At 52.2% G+C, this 26451-nt stretch overlaps 2 protein-coding genes and 1 long non-coding RNA gene across 9 annotated transcripts in view; 1 reads left to right on the top strand and 2 right to left on the bottom strand.

Moving 5' to 3' along the window:
• NDUFA13 (NADH:ubiquinone oxidoreductase subunit A13) overlaps window positions 1-26451 on the bottom strand; it is a 91216-nt gene that overhangs the window by 38180 nt on the left and 26585 nt on the right. The window lies entirely within an intron of this gene.
• GATAD2A (GATA zinc finger domain containing 2A) overlaps window positions 1-26451 on the bottom strand; it is a 62149-nt gene that overhangs the window by 30415 nt on the left and 5283 nt on the right. For 5 of the 7 annotated variants that reach the window (XM_068661469.1, XM_068661468.1, XM_068661460.1 and 2 more), the window contains one exon: window positions 2864-2938. The gene's annotated coding sequence lies outside the window, so the exon portion shown is untranslated. Of the gene's footprint in view, window positions 1-2863; window positions 2939-19259; window positions 19314-19454; window positions 19606-26451 lie in introns of those variants that run through there. The other 2 variants (XM_068661461.1, XM_068661462.1) reach the window with 2 other exon arrangements.
• On the top strand, window positions 19490-24838 carry LOC137844839 (uncharacterized). Its single transcript, XR_011090023.1, has 2 exons — window positions 19490-19635; window positions 20446-24838. It is a non-coding gene; the product is annotated as an uncharacterized lncRNA (long non-coding RNA).

Below are 26451 nucleotides of genomic sequence, written 5' to 3'. Positions count from 1 at the left end.
CGGCTTGCCCACAGACTCCAGAAGAAAAGCACCTCAGGGGCACTGGCCTGACAGATTATCGAGGGAGAACAGCTGGGACTCGGGGTGTGGGGGTCCCAAGGGTCCCTCCGACACCCCTGGGCCTGCAGGAGCGGCTTTGTTGTCACCCCAAGGAGCAGCGGCGCCGGCCAGCCCCAGCGCTGTGCCCACAGCGCAGTAGGAAGCAGCTCAGCCCTCGTTTGACTAAATATTTACCAAAATTAACAGACAAACATCTGTAGGAGCACGCTGAAGCTCCGAGCACCGCAAATGTTAAGCTCTGGTTTTGGCCAGAAAGGAGACTTTGCAAGCTGGAGTCGCACTGCACGAGGAGTCACCAGTCTGCCTTCCATCGCTTTTGTGTCAACTCGCCTTACAAAGAAAATCGCTATTAATGCAAGGTTTGGCTCCGTTTGTGAAGGAAACCTGCACTCTAATCATTACCTAAGCGCTGTGTGCATCGCAGAAGTGGTCACAATTCCTAACAGAAAGCTCAATGTGCCATATAGATTATATTAAACACCTAATAGCTACGGCCCGTAAAAGTCAATCTAATTTGCTAGAATTCTGTGAGAACCTCACAGAAGCACTATCAGAGTGATCTTAGGAAAAAAAATGCTTAATTTTTTTGTTTTAAATCTTGCATAAAGTGAATAGGCGTTTCTCCTAAGCCTCTTTTACTGGTGGTGCTCTTCTCTCCTGAGAGCACCCAGCCCTCCAAGCCCCATTTCACGGCCCCGCTGCAGGGATGCGGGCGCCCCGGCAGCGTGGTGAGGTGGTACCAGCTCTCCTCACACTCTGCCATCACAATTCAGAGCTGCAAGGCTTCCAGCAACGAGGGGGTTCATTGTCACCCCCAGGGAATTCGGCTGAAGGAAAAAGGACGGAATCAAAATCATTTTGTTTAAAAGGCAGCAGCACGTGGCCTGGTGCAGCTTGGCAGGCAGGATGCTGCCTCCCTTTGCCGTGTGGATTCTCCATTCACGTCAGCCCCTCGCAGATACTAGCTAATAATTAAAAACTGTTTATCCCGTGTTTATTTTGACTCAGAAATAAAACCTACTGCTCAGAGGACTACAATTCGATTTTAAATTTCATTTAAATATTAAGTAACAGCACTGTAGATTGCAATCAAGTCCCCCCCCATTTCACGTATGCTTCTTATTAAAGAAGGGATCTAGGTTGGTTCATTTATTTTATGCAAGAACAGCAAAATTAGCATCGTTAAATACCCCGTCACAACAACAATCAGCTTTTCCAGCACCGCATGCTGTGCGTATTGTAACACGGGTGATTCCTCGCTCCTCTGTGTCTTAAAAACTTAAAGGAGGAGAGGCTCTGTGTGCACAGACCATCCCAACGGGCTGCAGCATCACCCTGCCCGAGCAGGGCCTCACTCCGGATTCATTCAACCCAATATTAATTATTTAACACAGCCGCAGCCCAGCCATAGAGGGAATTAGTATAAATGAATACAAAGGACTGGGCACTAAAAGAAAGATCTGAGCGACTTAAAGAATTTTATTCTTTTCCAACCACTAGCCTAATTCTTCTGAAAAGATTTTGGATGCTATATTAATTCTAAGGGCCACTGCTTTGGGTGTAAAGGCATTTGTTTAGAGGGTACTACTTGCAGCCACTACTTGAGGGATTTGTTTGACCTGAATTCTCCCCCAAGTTTTATGGATCTATTTTTGTCTAGAAACTACTGGGCAGGAAGTCTGCTAATGACTACGTCTGGGCTTTGTATTACCAAAAAAAAAAAAAAAAAAAAAAAAGAGAAATCACCGAGATTCCTCAGTGCAGAACAGCAGTTAGCATGAGTTTCGATAAGGGTTCAGAGCAGCAGTATTTGGGTAACAAGCTGAACTGGCAAAATAAGATAGTATTTATGCACACATCGCTACAACTTCACAGAGCTGCATTTCAGGTGCTTTAAGTCACTGATCAAGAGCACAGATTAAGAAATTTCCACAACTGTGGTGAATACGTCAAAGTGTGAGAGTGATACAACTACTCTCACTGCTACTCCCACTCCTTCACCACTGACTGATGTCATTAAAGAGGATGTTTTTATGATTTCATTTGGGTCTCATGAAAGGTGGCTCTACTATGCACAAGTTTGGGCTCTGGCTCAGTTCTGAAGCTGACTATTTACAAATAGTAAATGAAGTAATCAGTAAATCTACCAGCAGAAACATCAACACCTACACTAGAAAAAAAAAAAAACAGAAGCAAGGACCAGAAATGCTTAATGCTGATCACGAGAGCCTTGACAATGTCTTTTAGAGGGGAAAAAAACAAAACAAAGACAACCATTGGACAAATCCTATAAATTACTATTTCTAAAATGCTTCCTTTGACAATACGGTGAGATGGGTGAGCACCATCACAGGACAGTTGCTCCAGAGAGCTGTCTACTGCGTTACTTCAAGTACGCCACTAGATCACTGCCAGAGCTACAAGCTAGCTGCAGAAACTTCATTTCCATTCACCATTTTTCTTCTGGGGGTTGCACAAATGATGAAAACCTACAGGAGTCTCAAGGGAAGAATCTCGGTACGCTTGCTTTTGCTTCTCTTCTTGTTCAAGACTGAAAATACCGTGCAGCTGTTGTGAATGCCCAGCTAAAAGGAAGCGAAACTTCTTTGTTTGCCCATTAGCAAGCTGCGGAGATTTACGTACTTTGGAGCGTTGATTAAACGCTAAGTGAAAGGCAACGTTTGGTTAAGGCACAGGGACCAAATCCAGGTCCAAGTTTAGCATCTGAGCTCTGCCATCCTGGACAAGGCAGGAGCAGAGGTGAAAAAAAAAACAACAAAAAACACCCGTGCACAACTCCTACCCGTCAGCGAAGTTCATGGGGTCCACCTGGGGTCCTGTCCAGGCCGAGTGGCTGAAATTGACTGCGCAGAGGGTCCTGAGGGAAAAGACAAGTAGTTTAGTACTCCTTTAGTCTCCCTGGTGATATGCCCACCGCCTTCATCCAAAGCACACCCGCTCATGAGACAGCGGTCCTAAAACTCCACTGCCCGTGTGAAAGGTGATGAGACCACATCCTTTACATCCTATTACTCGAACTGGAAAGGAATTGCAAGTCAGGCTCGTGTTCCAATGCTTTGGGATTAAAAACAAAAAGCACACACAGAAATATTTCCATGACTACTTTTCTTGCTCTGTATTCCTTTACTCTTTGCTTCTTCCCAGAGGAACCAACTGCTTCTTGGTACCCCTGGTTTGCCCCAGATACCCCTGGAACCAACATCCCCAGTTCTAACTGACTGTTTCCCTGTCCCCAAATACTGCTCCAACATCATTGCCATGGGGTGAGCCTCCAGGCAGCCCCACGCCAGCACAGGGCCAAGCACGCAGGCAGGGGAGCACCACTTGAAGACGCATCTCCCGAAGGAAACTTATTTACTCTTCCCCAAACCGACTGTGGCATGACCTCAGAAGGCACGCTGCTATACAGACAAACGCTGACAAAAATAAACGTCGCATTTCATAAAGGTTTTCAGCTGCTTTCAGCTTTTCATTTGCCCAACACGCCAGCAGGCCCCTGGACCAGCATTTTAATAGCTGCGATGCAGGGAGATGCGGCAAACAAGGCAGTATTTGTCCAGCGGTTTAGGCTACCGTGGCTCAATGCCACGACGCTGCTGATGGCAGAAGAGCTTTGTAGCTTGAGTGAATTTCTTGAGGAGCCTCTGTACTCGAGCTCCCAGCTCGAGGCAGCTCCAGGTCCTCCTCTTTGTCCTCGAGATCTTTCCTCTCACCTCTTCCACCCAGCACCCAACAGCAAAGCTGGTTTTTGGTTTGTGCAATGAGATCACGCAGTGAATAGCCATGACATGACATGAAGGCAACGCTCCTTTGCATTTATTTCTAAGGAGGTTTTGGTGGGGTTATGGGGTCCCCCATAACGCAGACCAAGTCAGCTGTCCCCTGTTCCTGGTCACACCTGAGGACACATCCCAGGTCCCTGCAGAAGCTGCCATGAAGTCCAACATAAAGCTGAGAAGTAGAAGGGAAAGGACTTCTCAGCCAAGTTTTGCTCCTACAGGAGAGCATACAAAAAACATCCTCACGCAGATGATGCTCACATGCTTTCTGCTTTTTTACTCCAGAACAAGCCCTGCTGGCCCATGCTTGCTTATGCCCTGCAGAAACCTTTTTATCACCCTGCACATACAGCACATGACATTCACACCTTGTTCTTCCCTCGCTAGGAAATGGAGGGAAAAAAAAGAGCCTGCACACAGCGGCGCAGTAAAACCGGCTCATTTCACCATCCAACGGGGCCAGCAGCTACCTGTGCCTGCAGCAGGAGGTCCATCAGCACCCAGCACGGAGCAGACACCACGACAGGAGCCACGATGCCAGCAGCGAGCCCTGCACCACGCACACCGACACCAGGCAGCAGCGTTGGGCTGGAGGTGGAGCACTGTAATTGATGCACGCCGGCTGCCAAGACGACTCCTTGGAAGCTCGGCCTCTTATTTCTAGCTAAGCCACCAAGAACTCTGAGTCATTTCCCTCCTCAGAAAGTTGTGCAGAGCTGTTTTCTTTTGTCCAGCGGGCAGGACAACAGCTCACCGACTTCTCCTCCTCCTCCCTGCCGGATGGGGAGGGGATGCCGAAGGGTCGCTGTCCCCGGCACGCTCTGCCTGCAGTCGGTCACCTCCACCAAAGGAGCTCTGGTGAGCTCAGAGGTCATCTTGTCCCAAAAGCTGGGAGATCCTGCCCCGTACGACTCGTTTGCTTTCCTATTTTCAGCACCCCGAAAGGTTCCAATAGGTTCAACGCATCGCTACGGAATTGCAGATACGGGAAGTTAATGAATGGATACGCAACCGCGTGCGGGCCCTGATTAGCCATCGAGAGGGCAGGTCTTGCTAATTATAGCTCATCCTATTAGCCCAACGCTTTTCTAATTAGTAGCCCACTGAAAACCATTGCTAGAGCTACTTCAGGGCCTTCACAGGGGTCTGATGAGTGATGGGTACTGCGGGATTTCCACGCTGCTCCTCCTGTGCCTGGCCAGGCTGTGAACCAACGCTCCTCCATCACCAAAACCTCCAAAATGCAACCCAAAAGATGCCGGGTCGCAGCAGGAGCTGCTGTGTTAATCGACAGCTACAACACTACTGCAGCAAGAAGGAAGCCACAAGTTGTGACACTGCTGGGAAAAAAAAAAAAAAAGGGGGGAAAAAGGCGTTATTTGTGTGGTGGGGACAGTGCTGGTGGGACCGGTGCAGGTCGTGGTGGCTGAGGGATGGAGCCCACGCCACAGGGACAGCCTGCACGTCTCCAAGTCCTCCCTGAGAAATAGGAATGGGGCGACACGAATGGGCTGGTGGCAGGGTTTTAGGGGATTTTGGGGGATTTTGGTGCAAACGGGATTCTTCCCTTCCGACGCGCTCTGAGCTGCCGAGGCGTCTTCCTGAAGCCTGCGGCCGGCCTCCATTTTTAACGAAGCGCAGCGCTCGGCTCCCAGAGTGCTCCTGTCATGGGCCTAAAATAGTTTTCATCTTGCGAGGACACCAGAGGAGCACTTTAACTGCTTCACTGCCACAAAACGCCGGCGGCGCTGACCCCAGGCCGTGGAAGTTTCCCCGGCCGGCCCCGGGTGCCAAGCGCCGGGCTCGCCGCGTGGCGCAGCCTCCTCCTGGTTCTCCGGCACGGGGAAGGTGGCTCGCACGGCCACCGAGAAAACCAAGGGTAAAATGTTTGTAAAAGGGTGTTGAAGGAGTTATTTTTAAGGCATCTATTTAGGGCTTCTCGTAGGAAGCGGGCGATTAAACGGTTAAGGCTCGGAAGTGAAACTCTGCCTAAACAGCAGCTCCAAGTTTTGACAGTGCTTCCATCAGAAAACCTCTCTGCAGCAGGAGGCAGCCTGCGGCCGAGCCAAGGCGTTGGGTTTAAAGCCAGCCACCCAAGAGACACGGTGTCACCCCGCTGACCCCTGCCCACATCCCCCAAACCCTCTGAGTCAGGGCGAACCGCACGTTTCGGCCCCCGAAAACTTTCCTGTTCCGACTCCGAGCATGGCAGGATGGTCACAGCCCAGCAGCATTTGATATTCTGAAAAATATCCCAATTCTCCAGCACTGCTTACAAAGGTGGGATGCGACAGTCGGAGAGAATCACGGTTCTCACTCTGATACAGCAACTTTTAAAACTGCGCCAAGTGAAATACTCAGGAAATCCACCAGGCACTGGACTGGAGGTACTTCACCAGCAGAGCAGAAATCACATTACTTGTTCAGAGGTGACTTTGTCGCTTGGTGAAGGTTTTTCCTCTACAAAATGAGGATGAAAGTTGTAGATCGGTAAAACTAGGCATTGCATTTTTAGCAAAGCTGCATTCCAGCAGCACTATCTGGAAAAATTACGATCCGCTCAAATTCAAGAGATTTCCCATGCAAAAGAAGGCTTTAAAAATCGAATATTTTCAGAATAAGACGGGCTCCAGATTCTCTAAGAAGATTAAGGCACGGAAACTATGACACAGGTACCCCCGTGCAGTGCTGCTGCTGCACATGCCTCCTCAAACAACCGAGATAAGAAAACTTCTGTACTTTTTGGAAGGCTGAGCGAACTGGTCAGCAGAAAAAGGAGTCACGTTTCAATTTAAATATTGACACACGAGGGGCTTAGCTTCTGTCTCATGCGCTCAGGCTTTACTTCCATAAACATTTTTGAATACGGGAGTGAAGCCTTCCAAGTATTGGTCTAAAGACAGAACCCGAAGCTGTACAGAAGTATCAAGCGGGGGTTTTAAGCACCAAAATTTCAGCTGAAAGCACTTCGGTACGCTCCAAAAATGCAGCCTCCTGCCTGCAGGCGTCTCAACAGAATTCTAGGAAGAGCCACTGGATGGAAATAATAGTCACGGCACTTGTGTTAATACAAAAGCCATCATCATGGAGTGGGGAAGCACTTCTCTGGCTTTTTATGAATGTGCCAATCCACTCGGTACCTGGAGCACGTCAGTGTTTCACCAAACATTCAAGAATTGCTCTCTAACTTCTCCTGCACGCCCCAAGACCCCGGGCGAAAGCTCCCGAAGCCCCCCCTGGCCGCCCACCCTCCGGTTTCAGCCTCCGTGCAGCGAGGTGCCACCTCGCAGGGAGGCAGAAAAGCTCCTTTCAGATGCTCGCTAATACCACCGCCACCAGTTTATTGTGCACGAGTCGGATGGCAAATAAAACCGGTTACAAATTAAAAGTCTCCCCGGCTCCCTCCTGAATTCCTGCGCCGGGGATAAAGCAGGCGGCTCCCCCCTCCCCGGCCATCAATAGCATTCCTAATTACCCCCCTTCAGATCAATCAATGCCTGCACTTTCGGGGCAGGGGCGCCGGGAGCCGCGGTGACCCGGGGGCGAAGCCGGTCCGCAGCGGGACCGCGCTGTGCCAGCGGCCAGGGAATCACTCGAGGTAGGAGCAGCAGAAATAGGAATGGGAAAACTACTTACAGGCAACGGCTGCTCTTCATGCATGTCACCCCGGCACGTTTGTCCTTCGGGGGAGGATTATTTTGCAGCATTTGTTCTCCTAGTGGGTGCCAAACCAAGGGGTGTCAAATCCCGTGGGAGCGCACGTGGGGCTTCAAGGGGCATCCCTGGATTTCCTCTGGGGTCTGGGCGAGCTTTGGGGACCACTCACGGCAGCACAGATCTCGCTGCTTATCTGCTGGTGTCCAGCTCCACTCTGCCCCCTGAGCCCCACCACGAGCACGCAGGAGTATGTAGGAAAACGGGGAACCAGGGAGCGAGTGTTCCCCAGAAAATCCAAGCTGAGCCTTCTGAAAAAAAAAACCACGGGTGCAATCTAATCTCTCGCAATCAAAACTTGGTGTTTTCAGATCAAAGTGCAAACGCGTTTTTTGACTCCTCTCCTAGCCTGGAAGATCTCAGCGGTAATCGCATTTCCAGGCTCCTTCCTCCCTCCGTGAACAAGCCCTGCATGGAGCGATCTACCGGTGTTTTCCCCAAGATTAGCCAAAATTCAGTCAAAGGTGGGTGCCTGGGAGATGCAAAGATAAAGAGACCCCAGTAATGCGGGTCAGAAAGAAAAAACGGTACCAAGTGGAGGATTTCTCCTTCCAGGCAGCTGCTCCAGACCTTGAAAATCTGGCATTCTGTAAGCAGTGCCCGGGGGTGCTCGGTCACCGCGGGGTTTGGGGTTTGAAGACGCCACGTGGAAAATGCCAATGGAAACCCTGCAGATGCCACACGGGAAACCTTTATGAAATGAGCCCTGGGTCGGCACAAAACGGGGCGCGTTTCTCCGCAGGTCGGTGCAGAAGATCGGGCAGGCTCAAAACACCCAGATCACGGCGTGGTTGGCTACTCACGAATAGAAACACCCCCGATTGTCTAGGGTTGCAGCACTACGGGCTCTAGCAGACAGGCATGCGGCTCGCTTTTCACTCATATTGCGATTTATGTCCTCGACCGGGGGGGAAGCTTCCCCTGCAAATCTATGAAAAAGCAATTATTCCCCCAAAGTCCACAGGGGACTGCTCTTGGGACACTTAAGCTTCATAAAATTAAGAACAATGCGTCATAAAATAAGCAACACCAGGCTGACATTTCTAAATAAAGTCAACCTTCAAGCAACAACTTGGAGAAACCAGTTGTGATCTGCTCTGCTTCTGAGCTGCCTTCCCCTGTGCAGACATCTCAGCAATTTCAAGCTCTCACTCCAAGGAACAAAGAGCTACGATAAGGAATTAGGAGAGTCATTGAGCACAGAATACACCTCATCATGAAACGGGCAGAAACTCCTCGTGAAACAGCCAGGAAATATTTTTGTCCTTAATTTTGCAGTTAACAGTTATCCCATGAAACTTCATCCACCGGTGAGGAAGTCGCATCGGACCTTCGGAAGAGCCAGGTCCAAGCAGGGACCTGCATCTGCTCCACATCTACCCAAGTGGATCTTTGTAATTACGACATGGGCAGACCCGACTCATTAAATCAAAAATCTTTGCAAGAGGCTGACTCGCAGTCACAACAAAAAACCACCCGGCAACGTCAGACAGCGGGCAGGCAGCAGACGTGAACAAAGCAGTGCCCGTTTTGAGAAGAGGAACCGCAACGTTTGGTGCTGAGCAGAGGGAGAGAGCTCCAAAAAAAGAGCTAAGAATGGATTAAATGCCTTTGGATTTGGGGTTCCTTGCCCCTTTTTTAAAAAAAAATAAATATATATATATAGCACAGTTTGCTCTGTTTTTTGGTTACTCTAATCCTGGGTGATTCCATTGATCCTCATGCAGGACTGAGATGCTGGATGCGTGCAGGACACCCACGTCCATCCATCCATCCATCCACCCATCCATCCACAGCAGCACTCGAGCTGCAAGTTGGCTTTAATCAAAGGGCAATCTGATCACCTAACGGCACAGGTCTCCGCGGATAGATGCACCTGTGTGTTTTTCAGGAACTGGAATTGCTATTTTCAATATATTTAATGGTTTTGGACAGAGAAGGGGGGTGTCTCTTTTCTATGTAGAGGCAGCGTTATGAAATGCCTTTGAACACCGTTAGATGGAGAAGAGGGATGCGTGCGTGAATTTATCGCCTTGTTCCAAGTGCCCAACTCCGCGGAAGGAGAAAGGAAAGCCCTGGATCTCCCATTAGGGGTCAGAGGCTGCAATGAGTGGCAACATTTGATTAAAAAAAAAAAAATAGTAGGTGGCAAATTGTTGTTTCTAGCACTGGTGGATAAATCTGCTCTACTTCCAGCGAGTAAGCTGTGCCTTCTGCATCCACGTTTGCGCTGGGATGCCCTACCTGGGGGCTCCTGGGCGATGCTCAGTGCTCCCACGAGGCTGTGCTGGGCTCTGCAGGCGCTCACCGAGTGCCAGAGACCTTAATAGGGCCACCTGGGACTGAGCAGGACACAGCAGCATCTCGTCACCTTCCTGCACTGAATGCGGGAGCGTTCGATTCCTCCTGCGCAATCCCTTCTGCGCCTACCTGGCTTCAGCAGCAAACACAGCAGAAAGACTTTTTATTTTTCGGAGCTCGTGATGCCACCCTCCGCTACTGCTGCGTTCCCAATCTCAGTTGTAGGAGTACGTCGGGAACCCAAAAGCTAATAATTTCGCAGCAGCAATCTTCGTTTTCCCCGATGATATTTAAAAACCTCGCCGAGGGTGTGTGCAGAGAATGACACCGCTCAGAAAGCCAAAGAAGGGAACGAAATGGCAGCTTGGCAGCCACCCAGGGCCACACCTATTTACAGGGGAAGCCGAGCACAGCCACCATCATTAATTAATTCAGAAGCCTCGGCGCACACAACTTGAGCTGGATGCAAAGTGCAGCCCCCACCTGAGATCAAAAGGGAGCGCTGCACACCGAGCCGCTCCTCTTCTAAAAACAAGGTTGTGGGGCAGATGTTCAGCCCCTGGTCCCGCAGCCAGAGGGCAAAAAGGAAACCCGAGTTGCCCTTATCACCCCTGGGATCGAGGGGGGGGGTTATCCCGAGGAAGCCTAGCCACTAGTAACAAACCTCCGAGGGTCCCTCGACCCCAAAGCAAGGAGACCCAGAAGATGAGCAAGGCGAAATTTGGGTGCTCAGGTACTTCAATGGCTTTTTGCAAAACGACACTTAACTTGTACACGAGGGTTTTTTGGGTAGAAAGCGACCAGAGGTGTTACAGCTACGCCGAACAGCCTTTTGCAAAAGGAAACAGTCTTATCGAGTTTGCGTATCTAAATGTCCTGAGGGATCAATAACATGCGCAATATTAAAATGAGTCTTATTTAATTACTTCTATAGGCTTCATCGGCGTAATTCTCAGGCACCTCATGGCAACGCAGGGATTAGAAGTCACCGCTCGGTTCTTCAGCTGCCAGGACTCGCGTGCTTTTGTTCCCCAAACCACTTCTATCAGTTAAACTCCTGGCTGCTCGCTAAGCCATTGTCTCCAAAAAAACCAGCTTTGGTCCAACAAAGAGGAATTAATACATCCCTCTCCGGACACCTTGGCTAAAGGAAGCCAAAAAAGCAGAATCATCCTAAATACCTTCAACACAAACTAAGGGAATAAAGATTGCAGGCAACAAGCCTGGAAGGGCACCCCCCCGGCGCAGAGAAATTCACCATCATTTAAGAGAATTTAAGAGAATTTTAGAGCTTTGCCAGCCACAAACTGCTTCACACGTGCCACTCACCAGACCACCCCTAAGGACACGGTGCCTTCCACCTCGTATTCTACATTACTGATTAATCACACGCTTTCCCACGGGGAGTATTTGCAAAATATCTTAAGGCCTATTGACACAACAAGTCAAAAAGTTCCTCCGGGTGATCTTCCTGCTCAACCCTTTTAGGCACGTGCGTGGCCGTAACCCCTAGAGCATTGACAGCCCAATGCACCAGCAACCTTTCACGAAGTGCAGGACACACAAATGATGTTGGCCACGGCTGCAAGTGCTCCTGCTGCCTGCGAGCACGACTCCGGTGCAAGCAGCAATGGGCACGCAGAGCCAGCCCGGATTATTCCAGAGCTGAGCGCTCAAAGTTACGCAAGGATTACCCGTCCAGCTTTATCCAGAACGTCCTCTGGCTCACCGGTACCTTCCCTTTCAGAAGAAGCCACGCCACGAGCCAAAGCCTTCTTGCAGCATCACCTGTTTTCAGGAATCGGGATGGAAAAGCTGCTTTTGGGATGATATCTTCCTTTAATCCGAATTCACTTTTGTGGCTGGGGGAAGAGAAGGCAAAGAGAGGCGTTCGTGGCACATCTGGTGGCCCTGCTTGAGCAGGGGGGTGGGACAGGATGACCTCCAGAGGTTCCCTCCAGCTGTGGCCGTGTCGTGGCTGTGTGATTTGGAGTTAATTGAGGCATTCACAAAACGCTTCTCCCTACTGCACGCGTGGCCCAGAAATGGGGAACTCTGCCCACTCATGCCCAGCTCTTCATGAGCACAACCCAAGCCCCCGATGGAGCGAAGCTTCACTGCACGCCCTCCAGAGAGAGCGAATAAGATCAAGAGGAGTTGGACTTGATGATCCTTGGGGGTCCCTTCCAACTTGGATAGATGATTCAAGAACCTTTACAGCAAGCACCTAAAACACCAAAGTTCTTCCACTACTTATGAAGGCTTCCTTCTGAAACAATTGGTTTCAAGGACTACATCTAATAAGGTTTAAAAAAAAAAATCAACAAACTAGCAGAAAACCAAACTGCAGGTCCAAACACAACAGCATCCTCCTACGGAGCGTCACGCTACCACTGTGCCTGCAAAAGGCACCGAAGTAATTTTACTATTGTACAATGAAAACCAGAAAATTGTAGACTTGCATTGTGTTTGAACCTGAATAGGTGGTTCGGGGTGTTTGTACACACTGCCACAACAGAAACACACACACACAATTGCAATACCTAATTCTGCTGGAGACGGGATTTTCTAAGATCCTATTAAATATGAATGCCTTCAGTTTACTTCCCCTAATGCTCGCAAGCATTTCAAAGCCCGCGACCACACGGCTGCAGCAGCAAATGAACACACCGTGCCCAGCTGACGGCGAGGAAATTGCTCCCACCTCCAGCAGCAGGCAGACGAGCAGAAATATTCCTCAGCCTCTCTTGCACGACCGAGGTTTTGGAAACCTCTCCAGGGACCTGACCACCACCTCGCTGGAAGCAGAGGAGGTTGGCTCCCAATTCCCCGGCCCCATGCACGTCGCTGCAAGCCCTGGTGACCCATGGCACTGCAAGGTGCCACCGATTGTGTCCCAGCACGGGTCCCGACAGCTCTAAACCCACGTGCCTCGAGGTATCGGGTCTGGCAGGACTGCGCCCAGCTCTGATTGCCTCGGTTCGTGTTTATCCAGGAGGGAGCCCAAGTCAGAAGGTGACGCACCCCACACCAAAACCAGCAGACTTGGACACTGATCCCTTTCATTCCACAACCGAGTTCACTACAGGGCACCGTGAATTAGCAGGGAAACTGCATTCAAGTTGTTAGTCAGCCCCTAATTGTTAAAGGAATTGGAGAGAGACTCTTCTTCCAAACACGGCAGGAGCAGAGCCCTCGCTGGGAGCCACGATGACACCGAGCTCACAAACGTCCCCGAAGGGATGAGCTGCAGCAGCGGTGGTCAGTATGAAGGAATATGGACTGTACGGGCTGAGAAGGGCAGCTCAGTGCTCCCAGAATGAGACTGGCTGGTGTGAAGCCCTGGAGCTCTTCCAGATGAATTATTTTCACGACAGAGCCAGACGGGGAGCACGCTGCAGAGGAGCTCTGCATGGAGAACGGTGCCCATCAGGTCCAGCTCAGTATGGGACTGGTTTTGCATGCAAACTGGGAGCAGGGAGTGCCTGATGAGCCACCTGGCAGGACCACCACCATGACCTGGGAACCCCCCTCCCAGATCCTTCCTTCCACGAGGACGGTGATGGGAGAAAGAGGTTCCCAAAACGGAGCCGCCTGCAAACACCAAATATCCACACCCAACCACAAGCTTCTGAGAGTCGTGGTCAAAGAGGCCCTTTAGGTTCACAGACCGGACCCTGCTTCCAAGAGACCAACCATTACACCCCATTTTTATGGGATTTACAGAGAGAAACATCGTGGAGCTCGGAAATTCACCTGCCTCAAGCACATCACCTGCAAAAACACGGAGACTTAAATTAAGGAGCATGAGGGACCGAGGCAAACTCATCACTCCCCTCGGTCGAGGGATTTACCCAACTCCTCGTTGGACACGTGATAATCCCAGCCCGTATTTGTCTGGCCTTCAGCATGTGTGGCTGGTTGTTAAATTTTACTCTCCCAGATCTTCCAAATGTTTGCATTTCCTAACACAACCAAGTGGCCTTTACAGATCGCGGGGCAAACCCACGGACTTTTTTCTGCTCTGCTCTTCGGTTCTACCAGCAATTCTCCTCTGGAAACTGAGATGGCACAGGGTTAAGCTGTTTCAGAGATAAAAGCCAAAGATGAAGATTAAAATAAGACTGGAGGGAATTGTTGCTGTAAGCCACATTTGGCACACTTCCTTCGTAACACACGTTTATACCCATTGAGCAGATGGGACAGCCGAGGCGCAGAGATCTTTAAGTGGTTTACCCAAGGCAATACAAAACTTCTCCTCCAGAGAGGACAGGAAAACGCAGGCAGCAGTAAGAACGTGTAACCTCACATCAGCTGGTCCTGAGCAGTGCACTTTTCGAGACAATTACCAGGAGAACCACCTGCGATCTGCCCAGCACGCCTCCAAACAGCACCCACAGGACACCGAACCACAGCCAGCCGGTGCCATCCTGTGCTCAATGTGCCACTGAGGTGTGTTCAAACCCTACTGACAACGAAGGCAAGGAGAAAAGAAAGAGACATGATGCCATAGCTGCAAGAAGCTACGGTAATCAGCATTTTCTAGCTTATTTCAGTACGTTGAAACAACACATTGCAATATTTTTGCTTAAGAGTCAACACATCGAAAGCTAAGGATGCGCAAAACTTTCTTACTAAACTTTGGGTTGTATGGGACATAACCAAACGGCCTATTTGGACTTATATTTCCCCCAAAAAAACCCTCAAAGGGTGAGCTGTGCCCATGAACCACACCTGCTCTAGAAACCAAGAGGAGCGTGCGCGGGGAGCGTAGCGGACACCAGCTTCAAAAGCCCCAGCACGGCGAGGAGGCAGCCTGTAATTAAGACGTAGGAAAGCTCTACGGGAGAATTCCTTCCTGCCCCGTCTCCCGAGGTGATGCTGGACCAGGACGGGCACGGACAGAAGCATCTGAAGGCAAACAGCAGCTGCTTACCGGGTGCCCCGCCGCAGACTCCCGAGCCCTGGCACACCACAAAGCCAAACACCGCCGGCACCCGGCGTGGTCTGGAGGAGGGTGGGGGAAGGAAGAGGAAAAAGTGCTGAACAACAAAAAGGCAGCGTAGGAAACTGCGTATTAATAAACCTTAACCTTTGCTCTGTCGCTCTCCTTGCTGCGGGCGTTTCGCTGCCGGGTTCCCCACCTGAAAACGGGCTCGATTCGCCCGACCTCAGTTCGCTGCCGGACGCAGGGCGTTCTGGCTGAGAGGTGCTAAGCAGGGAGAAGGCATCACAAAGGAGTTAATAACCTCCCAAATTCCAGGTGTGCACACGAAATAAAGCAGGAATTGCCAGGTGAATGAGGGACAGCATGCTCAGCAAACATCCAGCTCCCCGCGTAAAGGGATGCCACAGAAATGCAGAGACAAGGGGAGGGGAAAGGAGGGTGGAAAAGCCTTAAAAAAGTAAAAACAACCCACAAAGAACCAAAAGTGAGTCTTTAAACCAATCATTTATAATATAGATGCATAATTAAGTGGAGTATCTGTACGAAGTGCCAAACTTCTTGCAAGTTTTAAGGGCATGAATCTAACCCAAGCAGCACAGGGAGAGCAGGGACAGCCTGAGGAAACAAGGAGACACTTCCAAAAAACACCCTTGTGAGGCTGTCCTGGTGCTTTCTAGTCCACAAGAGCACGTTCTTTCCCCTTTTATCCCCCAATAAAACACATGAACGTAGTACCAAACTACGCTGCACTTCACAGGCTGGTCCACAGCCTGTGCTGCGACACCTCAGACACGAGCAGCACTGCACAAAGGCAAACGCTACTTCCCCAGGTCTAAAAATAAGTCCGCCGTATTTTCAGATGCCACAGTCTCCAGGAACACTTGGAGGGAAAAAAAAAATAATAAAAACAGTTCCACGTTACTGAGATTGTGCCTGTAAGGGGGCTCCTCAGCAGCACCGCTCTTCGTGCTGTAACGGGAGCTCAGCGTGTGGATTTTAATTCATTGGGGCACACACACCCCGCACGTTTTGTTTCCAACTTTTTGGCTGTGAACTATTTGGGCAGCACCTCCCCGGGCCAGGAAGAGCCCCTGTCACCTCCCACCGGCGCTGTACAGAGACACAACCTTCCAAAAATAGGGTGCTTTGTGAAACAGGAGCAGAAAAAACACATAGGTATCCCCCCCCCGAGCATGGCAGTAAGAAACATAACTATTAAAGATAACTTCAGCCCGGGGAAGAGCTCGTATGAGCATAATATCAAAGAGCAGGCTGTGATGCGCAAAGATTTGGGCTTTTAGATGTGTAAGAACACCCAATATCTGCTATCAGAGCCGAGCATCTCCGCAGCGCATCTACAAGTTTTGTGGTTCGAAACGCGCTCCATGAAAACAACCTAAATTTAGGCAGCAAAGCCACATTTTCCGCTCAGAGGGAGCGCTCCCTGCCCGGCCAGGGACCCCCCGCGCTCCGCCGAGCACCGCGGCACCTTCGCTGGCTCTGCCCTCCCCGAGTGCCTGCGCCAGATGCCGGGACCTCTGGCTGGCTGGCGGTCGGCCAGGGACTCGACAACACGGCCACCATTTCAGGAGGCACAACCGAAAGCACGAGATGATCTCAGACGTGCCCCCCCCGGCACCCAAAAGAGCTTTCAGCTTCATGTTTAAATCCCTTCCAGCCCCATCCACGGGCTATCCGAAGGTGATGCCCTTTGGGTTTTTACCCCCCAGCATCCTTCCTCCTCCTCCTCCTCCTCCTCCTCCTCTCCCTCCCGAAAAGGAGCAGGGCACAAGGGCTGCGGGATTGAACCAAGGGTGCTGAGGCCGGGCAGGGCTAACGAGGAGCACACCCAGAAATAGCAGGGTAAGACCATAAGACAGTAAGCCCCGAGTTCCTCCCTCCGCTGTAGGTCCTTTGACCGCGAGGGGATAATTCCAGGGCAAACCTTGGACCACGCAGAGGGGTCCCCGAAGGGGACAAACGTCGTACGTGTGCACACTCGTGGCCACCCCACATCCTTCATCCTGCCCTGCGTAAGCCTCCAAACTACCCCGCAACGCGTGAGCCCCCCTCTGAATCCAAACCACCAATTCCGAGCAGCTCCGCATGCGACTGCCAGCCTGTAATTACCCCAAAAGTCATAACACGGCTATATTAAGTTACAGCATTAGCATCCTGACACTGCATCATCCGCCAACTCTGTTGCATCATCGCCCGCTGCCGTAACCTCCCGGCTGTGTAACGCTGCTGGGGACGGCGTCAGCGACTCCTCGCTGCTTCCACCTCCGAGGAAAGGGAAACGTTTTCGGCTCGCTCCGGCTCCACCACGAGCCACCGAGCCATCGCAGATCCCCAACGCCTCCATCCCAACGTAACCCCACCGGGGTGGGTTTTCCCTTCGAACACAGAACTTGGTCTCCTTTTCACACCACCACAGAACCAGAGCATGCTAACTGGTAATATTTGGTCTTTTTTCCCCAAGAAAAGTTAGAAGAACATCAGCCCGGTGTCAGCTCTTACAGCCAGAAAGCCGCGTGCCAAACCGCGCAGCCCTCCCGATTTTTGAGACCACGCAGCAAGGGAGGGGGGGAAGAAAAAATAAAGAGCAGCTCCCTCAGCCCTGAAACTACCTTATTTTGTGATCCTGCCTCAGATACTTCACTGCAGAGCCTCGTTAGGATATCACCCCATTTTCTCGCCCAGGGCTCTCCAATCCAGCCAAGCAGCGGGGAGCAGCGGAGCGCGGCGCACGGGGCGCGCGGTTCCGTGCGTGTCACAGCCCCCCGCACTGTGAGGTGGCACCGGGGCCTGATGGCACCAGCAGGTGTCACCGCGATGTCACCTCCACCGCCACCCCACCTCTACCTTTTTAGTCTTTTGGGTTTTTACGGGACTGGCCCAAGAGGCAAGGCCCGCAGCCACACTGCGCCCAGGAGGCCACCAAGTGATTTAGGCAAACGAGGCCACCAACAGCGCCCAGTTTCTTACTTTCTCGTCCCGTTTCCAGCCTCCGGTCCTCTACCTCTGCTAACCGAGCATCCCTTAGGGTCCTGCCGCGTCCTGCCCAGGCCTCCCCTTGGCTCGGGACCCGGTCAGCAGCCGGTCCAGGAGAGCAGCGGGATCCCTGCCTCCTCCTGCCTGCAGCCTGCCAGCACGTCTGTGATTCCCAACGGCCCCTCTCCGCTTTTCACTTCCTGTGTAACACCCTCTGCTCGCAGCTCGCCTGCCTCCGCTTCCAGCTGCCTTCGCAGCCAGATTGAGGGAGAAACACGAAAAGCCAGAGAGGCACCTGCGAAAGGAAGCCGGGGATGAGAATTTCGGGGATGAGAATGAGAATTTCGGGCCATTTGCCCGCTGACCGGTTGGCATCGCACCCGGGAGGCTCGGCGGTGCTGGAGGGGGAAGGAGGCTCCTGAATGACCCCAGGAGAGCCAGGGGGGCTGCCCGAGGAGCCAAGCGAAAGTAAAACCCCGAGCACCCCAAGGGGCTCAAACCAAACCCCCAGCAGATGCTGCAGGGCCAGCAAGTCGGCGCATCCCAACTCCCATTCGGAGGCACCGGTGATGCCGAATCTCTGCTGCTTCCACACATGGGGGGGGGACCAAAGCCGGGACCCCCGGGACCCCCTCCTCAACCGGGGGACCCATGGAGGCATGGAGGGGGGGGTGAACCGGGGGTGGTGGCGGAGGGTCCCTGGGGGCTCGGCGTGTCCCCCAGCCCCACGGGCGGTGACCCCACGGGTGGGGAGCGGTGGTGGCAGCCGGGTGTGGTGCACCTTGAGGCGGGGACGGACTCTTATTGTGACACGGCCGGTGCCATGGGGGGGGGTGGGGGGGGTGGGGGGGGGCTGCCCGGGGCGGCCGCTCGGTGCGGGGCCCCCGGGGGCCGGGAGGAGGAGGAGGAGGAGGAGGAGGAGGAGGAAGGGGAAGGGGGGGGAAGCGGTAGGGTAGGGATAGGGGGAGAGGGGGGTAAAGGGGGGGTGCAGGGGGGGAGGGGGGGGGCTGGCAGGCAGCACCCCGCCCCGGGGGTACGAGGGGGGAGGAGGAGGAGGAGGAAGAGGAAGCAGGCACGGCGGAAAGCCCGGAGCAACTTTCCGCACCGAAAACCTCGCAGCTGCCGAACAAAAGCCGGCGCCGAGCCCCGGGACAACCGGGACCGAGCCCAGCCCCCCCCCCCCCCCCCCCCCTCCCCAACCCCCCCTCGGTCCCGTGTCCCCCCCCGTGTCCCCTCCCCACCCCCCCCTTGGGACTTTGCACTCCCCGAGCGCTGCCCCCGCTGCCCTCACACCCTGGGGCAGGAGGTTAGGGGGTGGGGTGGGGGGGGGGTTCCCGAATCACTCCAGCTCCCCCCCCCCCCCCCCCCCCCCAAAAAAAAAAATCCACCCCCCCCCTCGCCCCCCCCACCCCGGCCACCGAAGTTTGGGGCTGGAAACTCACTCTCACGCCGCCTCGCATCCGGCCGCCCCCGCTCCTCCTCCCCGTGCTCTGCTCGCCGGCCCCCGAATTTATTATTATTATTAATTATTATTATTAATTTTTTTCTCCGACCGGTGTCTCCCCCCCCCCAATTTTACACGCCCCCCCCCCCCCGGCAGCGGCTTTTTTCCCCTTGCCCACTCCTGCGCTGCTCACACATGGAGTCGCGGCGTCACCCGGCGGAGCATGCGCGGGGCAGGGCCCGTCCTGGGCCGTGGGGACGGGCAGGGGCCGGAGGAGCAGCACTGGGAGTCACTGGGAGTCACTGGGAGCCACTGGGAGCAGCAGCAGCCGCGCGGGGGCCCCGGCTCCGCTTCCGGGCACTGGGTGAAGCCAGGTTTGTGACCCGGGGCACCATTGGCCGGAGGGGTCGCGGCGCTTTGGAAGCCGCCCGGGGATTGGTTGAGGAGCGGGCGGGGGGCGCCGCCGCGGGGCGCGCCGTGGAGCCCCCGGGGCCACGTGGAGGGAGCGGAGGAGCCCCAGGGGGGTGGAGGGGGGCACCCCGCTACCCCCCCCCCTTCCTAGGCAGGGATCCCACCGGGGACAGCGGGGTCCCACCGGGGATAGGGCACCAGCAGGGCATTGCTCGCCCCCCCGGGCATTGCTCCCCACTGGGGTTTTGCTCTAACCCCCCCCCCGGGATCACTTAGAAACTCAAAAGCTCGTGTTTTTTCCGAAAACGGCCCCAAAACAGAGCGTGCAGGAGATGCGGAGCGAAGCCCGGGGTGCCCAGCTCAGGGCAGAGCCACCATGCTCGTAGGAAACTTTTTTTTTTTTTGGGGGGGGGGGGGGTCCGAAGCCGTGTTCAGCAGATCTCAAGCCTAGCACGTAAACCGATGGCCAAATTAATAGGAGAAAAACGGAACAGTTCATATAACTGACCCCACCGAGACGCTTGTGACCCCCCCAGGATGCAGTTTGGGCCCACCGGCTCTCCAGCTGGCTACCGACTTCCTCGTGTCCTCGCCACGTGCTGCTCCCTCCCTGCCTTTTGGTCACCCAGTGTCACCCAAAGGGTGCCACCAGAACATTCAGGGCAACCTTGGCAAGGCACCCAACTATCAGAGCTCGCCTAGCTCCCCACAGACAGTTTCTGTACCAGACGAACGCCACCAAGCCTTAATATCTCCCATTTTCCATGTTTTAGGACACGGGGTATCACCTGGACAGGGTCTGTTGGCTCCCAAGTCACCAGCCTGAGCGCATCGCGTTCCCTATGCTCCCCAAATCTCAGGCTGATCATTCCCAGCAGGGCCATACCCCGTGCTCTGGGGTCCTCCTTTCTCTAAAAGGATGAAGCTCCTGGCTCTGCAGTCACGTTTCTGCCACGTTTTCTGAAACCTAGCTGAAGCATGAATTTAGAAACGGGAGGGATGTCGCAGAGAGCTGGGGAGGAGGTTGCCCCATAAGCACTTTTCTGCCAGACCTCGTGTGCGATGCTCCCCGCCAACGCGTTTCCAAGTGTGATGCTGATTGAAAGTGATTTGGAAGCAGAATAATTGGTAAAGTTCTTTAGAATTTTGATGACTTAATTCTGAGGCTGAAAATTAGTTTGTAGGTCCCGTGAAAAGACGGGGAGCCTGCTCAGTGGGTTACAGCCACTTGTTTATACCCCGCACCCGAGCACGGAGGATTTCAGACAGCGACGGTCTCACGGTCAGCACATCACCCGAAATTTGGCCAACTTCTTTTTGTTTTACATAAAAAATGCCGGAGTGGTGAGGCCCCCACGGCCTTAGCTGCTCCAGGTCAGGTAACCCTCACCCTAGGAAACCAACCCAAGCACCGAGTCCTTCAAACACAACGCGCAAAAACACCACCACAGGCCGAAGAGCACCTCGCCTTACGCTTTTCTTTCATCCCCTTACTTAAAACATCAAAGCCGGTGATTATTTAGGAAATATTTGAGGAGTGGATTGAGAGGAGCTGCTGATCTTTTTTCATTTCGGTAAAGACCTCCTTCTCCTGGGGGGCCCCGTTGCTGGGGGACGGCACCGCTGCAGCATCCCGAGGGACTCGTAACGAAGTCACCTGGAAGGTGCAGCAGGGTTGTAATTACTTAACGAAGACGCGAGCTGCTGCTCTTTCAGTGAGAAACGAGTGCAGCAACTTGCTGGCTCTGTCAGCGAGAGAACACAGAGCTGTGCGTTCCTAGAAGTGCCTGCGCACGGTGAAGCAACTCTGCAAGAGAAGTGCATGCAGGTGGAGGGACTGCAACACGCTTGTGTAAGCGGCTGAAGGGAGACTAATCCTAACGTGCTTTGGGGAGGCGAGTTCTGTGAAACCTCAAATTAAGGAGAAAAATAATTAATCTACCTGTTTTGTTTGATTTTAAAAAGTTCGGAGTTCAAAAGTTCTGTAAATGCGTACCTTGGGTTCAGAAAGAAATAAAGCTGATGCTGCTTGGGGCCAAACAACCCAAAGCAGGCACCTGAAAGGGCCGTTAAGGTGCCTTGCCTCTGGGTTAAACAGATCACCTCAACGTCTTTGCCAGGTGGAGTAAGAGAGTGTTGGTGAAACACGATTAGAGAAGCCCCCTCCGACCTAAAATAGCACCTAAAACCTCACAACTCAGTGTCGGCGCTCCTCTAAGCCCAACGCGCTCCTTTTGGGGGCTCTGAGCGAAACACCTGGGCGCCACGCACCGCCGAGGGACGCTTTCATTGAAATAGGCACCATCAGCCTATTAACATGATTGGATTTTAATCTAAACGAAGTGCTGCGTTCAAATTAAAATCCAATAGTTCGGGAGCCGTTTCAGCAAACCACCAGCCCCGCTTTGGCCGAGCTGCTCCGTGTGGGATGCTGCAGGGGCCGGGGCAGCGCCGCGGCGGCGTTACCTCACCGCACCTCGCCTGGGCCTTGATTACACGCAGGCAATTAAATGTCAGGCAGGAGAGGTGGGAGACGGAGAGCGCTGGGAAGTCGGTCGGCGTGCCCTGGGTGTGTCATTACGGTGACGGTGACGCTGCCGGGGGAGGCAGCAGCTGCGCCGTGGCCGTGCCTCTCCCCAGGGCCTGCAGCCCGCGGTGGGAGCGGTGCCCGCGGGCCCGGCTAGGGGCACCTCGGTTGGTTCCATCCTTTCTAACAGTTATTGCCCAAATTTCAGCATGGAGAGAGCCCAGCAGGTTCCCCCCTGCATCTCGCTTGCGCTTGGTTTTCACTTAGGAACGTGGCTTGAGCCCAGGGACCGGCACCGCTATCGATTTTGGTAGCCAAAATTGACATTACGTAGCCCAGACCCTGCTTTAACTCCAAACACCTCAGCAAGACAGCAAAACTTGGCTGGAGCCATGAAGTCCAACGTGAAGTTGGTCTTGCAAAGGTTATTTCCCTCACTCCAGATGCAAAGTCCATAGGTGTTATCAGGGATAAAATATTTCATCCTTCCTACTTCATCCTTCCCGTACGCTCTGCTGCCACGCCTCATTAAAATACCACCCAGCGTAACATACACCAGGAAGTTAATTTTGGTGCAACAAGAGCAGAATTTGGTACTGGGATGTGACCAGAAAAAAAGGCAAGATGTAAAATTTGTGCCACATTCACAACTATCCCAGGAGGAAGGCTGAGATTAGGCCTTTTCTCAGAAAATTCAAGATACCGCGCATCGGAATTAGAGGTCAAAGAAGAAAAGGAAGTAAAACCCGCGCCAGATTTGGAAGACTTGGTCATCTTCCTGCAACCAGCAGCAGATGCAAGAGGCACGGGAACATGCTAATGTTGGCACACGGAACAGGCTGAGCAGGTCCCGAAGCTCGGCAGCCGATATGTGCTTTACTTAGGGCAGGGAACATCACCGGATGGTCCAGAGGATCACGAAGGCAGGAGCACAGAGAGCTCCGAATATTTCATATCAGCAGCCCCATCTGTTAGGCTCACCTGGTTTCCATCGTACACCAGGGGCTGTACAGGGGGGGTGTTGCCCTGGTGTCCAATCCTAGGATGGCAGACTGCAATCTTTCTTTTTTTTTAAAAAAAAGCCAGCCCCAGGACCTTGTAGAGAAGGTATTTTTTACCTTTCGCGTTTGCAGGCTAGGAGTTTGAAATTAAGAGATGATATATTTAATTATTTAAAGGGAAGAAAGAATAGACCTGTAATCCTGCTACGACGGTGCTAGAAATTACAGGAATACAGTTTTAAGATGGCTTATGCTAAGAATGAAAGGAATTCCATAGATTTGGGACCAAGAGACCTTCCTTTACTTGTTTTCTGCTGAAACTGTGTTCCTGCAAGCGCAAGTTGCAGCCACCACCAGCTGCTCAAGCCAGAATTTCTGGAAAGTAGTTCAGGAATACGATAGGAAGTAAAGGGGTGTTTTTTGACAAGAAGAATCTGCCCTTCGGTCCCTATATGAGCCGCACCGTGGGGTCTGTCTGCCCATCTCCCACCTGCGGGTTTTCTTAAAAGTTTTCCTAAAGGTTTTCTGCAGCAAAGCAGGACGCGAGATTGGAAAGGGCCAAAATTGCACCATCTAAGCGCTGAGGTGAATAACCCCAAAGAGAAATGAAAATTAAGCTTTGTGAACTGAAAAAAAAAAAAAAAAAAAAAAAAAAGATCAGTAAGTTATTCAGGAAATGGGGAAAGCAGCAGACATATGCAAATGCTGCCGGGCCAGAGATGGTGCTTTCAGCGTGATATGATCTGACCCTGTCCCTAATAAGCACTTTTATGGCTGGAAGGGGATATATTAGGAGCTCTGCTCCAATTCAGCAAGCGCTTCATGGACTATCGATTTTGCTCAGAAGTGGGAGAGCACAAAGTTCAGCCGGCATTGCTTTTTTTTTTGAAAGATCTGCCAAAAGACCATCTTCCAGCTCCCCAAACTGGTCCTCCGCAGCCCGGCGCAGATCTCTTCGGTCAGGCTCGTGACCTGCAGCTTCGGACACAAACGTTTTCGCTGGCAAACAGTGAGTCAGAGCCACGGAGCCATTCCGGCGAGGGATGGCTGTAAACAAGCACCTCTCGCTTGTTTACTGATCGCCGTCACGTGGCTCATCAGAACTTGACCCTGATTAGGAGAAGAATTAACTAGTTGGAGAGAACTCTGCCGAGGTCCTGTATGGCTCAGATCCCGGCTGCCCCGGTCCCACGGGAAGCAGGACCCCACAGCCTGCTCTGCACCAGCGGGACTGCTGCTCGCCGGCTTTCCCTGCTAAATGAAACTCAGGGGCTGTGCCACAGTCCACATCTGCAATCAGGTGATTTTATCGTCATCTGCTGATTTCCTCTCCTCTTGCACACGTTGCTTTTACCTCCTCTGACTCTCCGGGGCAGTCTCTGAGTGCAACGGGACCGCAGGGCTACTTACAAAGTGATTTTAAGTATGAATTGCCTCCTTTCGGAGCATGATAATGAACACTTCAAGTTGTGTACAACTTTTTTGTTGGCTCCTTATTCAAAAATATTTAAATTACTAATTCACACTGGTATCAATATCTGTATACTCTGAAACCCTGGACGGGGAAAGCAGAAGAGAGCTGATGTTAATACGTTGTTACTGGCAAGTGCTCTTAGAATTAAAACATGTAAGACATTTCCTCCAGCATGGAGAGAGTCTGGTCCTTCTCGGATTTTGGTCTTTACCACCCTCCAAATTAGAGGTAATTGAGGAAATATAACTATGACCTCGATAACTAATAGCTTTTACCAGTTCTAGCAGAGAACTGTGTTCTCGAAGCTCTATTTGCAGCTATCCCATTTCCTAGAAAAGCAGCTTTTATCCTTGAGGGGGACCAATCGGGCTGACTGGAGTGCTTGTGCTGAAGTGGTTAATTTCTCCAGAAGATAAGGAGCAGATCTACAGCTGTAGGGTACTGTAAATGCCACACTCAAAACTTTGCTCTCACCCTTCCTCTGACACACTCGAGGTGTTCCTGCACAGGGCTGCGACGGTTTTCAGGAAAACCAAAGATGCTCCTGATCTGAGCTCGAAAGCCAGACTGTGCTGCTCAGCTGCGCTATAAATTTGCAAGGTATCAACTTAAAAAATGGTTCAAGAGGATTTTTCAGCAGGATTTGTGTTTATCCACTAAAGCATCTTGGAAGCTGCAGGTTTGGGGTTGTCGTTGTTAACAAAGCATCACTCGTTGGTAACCAGATTTGAACAAACTCCGCAGTCATTGCTGGCCACTCGGTACACGGGGCACAGAAAAACCCGATTCAGGACGGATTCGGTTTTACAGTGCAGACCCTACAAATTAAGGGTCCCAGAGCACACAGGGAAAGCTTCTCCCAAGGTCAGTGGGTTTGTAGTTGCAGCATGAGGAACTCCACCTAAATTCCACAGATGGATTTGAGCAATTCCCAGCAGTTATTCTCTCAGTCCAGCATCAGACTAGATTCCTCACGGAGATTAACACCGGCACGGGCAGGTATCTGGCTGCACGGGTGCCGTGACACCGACACTTCTCTGTGGTTTAACAGACGAGTACTGCCCAAAGATCCTTACGGTTGGGGCAACTGAGAAATAAAGAGCTGGCAGAAAGCATTCTTAATTCTAAGTCCTACCTAGGCAAGGCTTTTTTCCAGTGATACAGTTCTGATGGAAGGGGATACAAAGTCCTCTTACTCCAGATTTCTTCCAAGTATGCAGTGATTGCAACAAAAGGTAGATAAAGAGCAAAAATTAGGAACTTTGAGCAAAACACCTTCAGAATACTGTCCCTTCTATAAAGCAGGCATTTGCTTTAGGGCTGCAAAAGGGAGGGCTCGTTTTTTCCTGGCTTCTCAGGGGACCCAGCCCGGGATCAGCATTGCACCGAGACCTGCGCTGCATGCAAAGCCACCTGTGCCATCCCGCTACAAAATCACTGCCTTGATTATAATTAACTTTATTAAAATTTGTAGCACGTCGAGGCCAAACAAGCAAGTTGGCTGTGCCTCTCGACTTTCTTGTAACCTTTCAGAGGTGAACAGAGGTTTGACAGTTCAACCTGCTGTTGGTTTGCTAGAACTCAGGGTAATTTTTTTAAGATGAATGCTCTGAGCCCTTTGTTACCTGTTGCTGCCAAGGACTTGATGTGTATTTGCAAGGTGCCGGCACAGCCTCACCATCCAGTTATGTCACAGGCAGTCACGGGCACATTGATGTAAAGCCAAAGTCTAAGAAAGCCTCGCGAGGTTTTGCTGATCTCCATCAAGGTGACTGGA

Source organism: Anas acuta, chromosome 26, assembly GCF_963932015.1.
Source record: "Anas acuta chromosome 26, bAnaAcu1.1, whole genome shotgun sequence".
Taxonomy (NCBI): domain Eukaryota; kingdom Metazoa; phylum Chordata; class Aves; order Anseriformes; family Anatidae; genus Anas; species Anas acuta.
Note: the sequence above shows the minus strand (reverse complement) of the source record. Positions and strands in the feature narration are given on the sequence as shown.